Below are 2,515 nucleotides of genomic sequence, written 5' to 3'. Positions count from 1 at the left end.
ATCCAAGTAAAATGAAATCCTTGACAACTTCAGTCTTTTCTCCATTTATCATGTTGCTTATTGGTCCAGTTGTGAGGATTTTTGTTTTCTTTATGTTGAGGTGTAATCCACACTGAAGGCTGTGGTCTTTGATCTTAATCAGTAAGTGCTTCAAGTCCTCTTCACTTTCAGCAAGCAAGGTTGTGTCAGCTGCATAATGCAGGTTGTTAATGAGTCTTCCTCCAATCCTGATGCTGCGTTCTTCTTCATATAGTCTGGCTTCTCAGAGTATTTGCTCAGCATACAGACTGAATAAGTATGGTGAAAGGATACATCCATGATGCACACCTTTCCTGACTTTAAACCACGCAGTATCCCCTTGTTCTGTTCAAATGACTGCCTCTTGGTCTATGTACAGGTTCCTCAGGAGCACAATTAGGTGTTCTGGAATTCCTATTCTTCACAATGTTATCTATAATTTTTTAGATTCACACCGTCGAATGCCCTTGCATGGTCAATAAAACACAGGTAAACATCTTTCTGGTATTATCTGCTTTCAGCCAAGATCCATCTGACATCAGCAATGATATGCCAAGTTCCACATCCTCTTCTGAATCCCACTTGAACTTCTCGAAGTTCCCTGTTGAAGTACTGCTGCAACTGCTTTTGAATTATCTTCAGCAAAATTTTACTTGTGTGTGATATTAATGATATTGTTTGATAATTTCTGCATTCTGTTGGATCATCTTTCTTTGGAATGGGCACAAATATGGATCTCTTCCACTCGGTTGGCCAGGAAGCCATCTTCCAAAATTCTTGGCATAGACAAGTGAGCACTCCAGCACTGCATCTGTTTGTTGAAACATCTCAACTAGTATTCCATCAATCCCTAGAGCCTTGTTTTTCACCATTCCCTTCAGTGCAGCTTGAACTTCTTCCTTCATTATCATCGGTTCTGGCTAATATGCTACCTCCTGAAATATATGAATATCAAGCAATTCTTTTTGGTACTGTGACTCTGTGTATTCCTTCCATCTTCTTTTGGTGCTTCCTGCTTCGTTCAGTATTTTCCCTGTAGAATCCTTCAATACTGCAACTCAAAGCTTGAATTTTTCCTTCAGTTCTTTCAGCTTGAGAAATGCTGAGCATGTTCTTCCCTTTTGGTTTTCTAACTCCAGGTCTTTGCACATTTCATTATAATACTTCACTTTGTCTTCTTGAGCCATGCTTTGAAATCTTCTGTTCAGCTCTTTTACTCCATCATTTCTTCCATTCACTTTAGCTACTCTACGTTCAAAAGCAATTTTGAGAGTCTCTTCTGACATCTATCTTGGTTTTTTCTTTCTTTCCTGTCCTTTTAATGAGCTTTTGCTTTCTTTGTGTATGATGTCCTTGATGTCACTCCACAACTTCTCTGGTCTTCTGTCGTTAGTGTTCTATGTGTCAAATCTATTCTTGAGATGATCTCTAAATTCAGGTGCGATATACTCAAGGTGGAGATGTGATGGCAAAGTGGTTAAGAGCTCAGGCTGCTAACCAAAAGTTGGCAGTTTGAATTTGTCAGCCGCTCCTTGAAAACCCTACATGGCAGTTCTACTCTGTCCTATAGAGTCACTATGAGTCAGAATCAATTCAATGGCACAGAACAACAACAACAACATACTCAAGGTCATGTTTTGGCTCTGGTGGACTTGTTTTAATTTTCTTCAGCTTCGACTTGAAATTGCATATGAGCAATTGACGGTCTGTTCCGCAGTTGACCCCTGGCCTTTTTCTGACCGATGATACTGATCTTTTCCATTGTCTGTTTCCACAGATGTAGGCAGCGCAACCCCTGGAGGGAGAGGGGGACAGTCCTCCTGACACTGGAGCCAGGGGTCTTCTGGACAACTCACATCCTCTATCTTTGCTCACCCTGAGTTGAATGGAGTCAGGGTAGTCTGGGAACCCGAATTGAACAGAACCTGGAGCTGCCCTGCAGCCCCGAGGTCAGAGCCCATTTCACTCCGGGGTCAGGGCCAGGTCATATCTTTTGGAGCCTGGTCAGCATCTCTGGTGCAGAGCCTTACACTGGTCGCAGGTCTCTGCATGTCCTCCTGGGGGTGTCATCAGGACACACAGGCAACACAAGAAATTAGTCCCCTGAGACATGAGCCTGGCTTTGTGCTAAGAAGGTGGAAATGGAGCCTGATTTCCATCCTTTGCTCCAACAGACACTTCTGGATCCCTCTTACTTGTCTTTTCTGTTCTGCCTGCTCCTTCCTGGGGCTTCTGAGGTCACTGTTCTGCTAGGAGTCCCCTGTCAGCTCCCTACTCCCTGCATGATCCCATCCTGATTAGCTCCCAGAAAACTGACCCACCAACACAAATCTCTAACTTGTGAGTGACCTCAATTCCCCTGGAGGGCCTGGGCTGGGAGCCTGTGTCCTTCCTCCTCTCACAGAGAGACTTGACCTGGCACCAGGCTCCAGGCTAATCAGAAAATAACATCATAGTTGAAAAAGGCAGAGGTTTCAGCAGTTCCCAGAGAAGCAAA

This window comes from Trichechus manatus, unplaced genomic scaffold, assembly GCF_000243295.1.
Source record: "Trichechus manatus latirostris isolate Lorelei unplaced genomic scaffold, TriManLat1.0 scaffold00216, whole genome shotgun sequence".
Classification (NCBI taxonomy): Eukaryota; Metazoa; Chordata; class Mammalia; order Sirenia; family Trichechidae; genus Trichechus; species Trichechus manatus.
Note: the sequence above shows the minus strand (reverse complement) of the source record.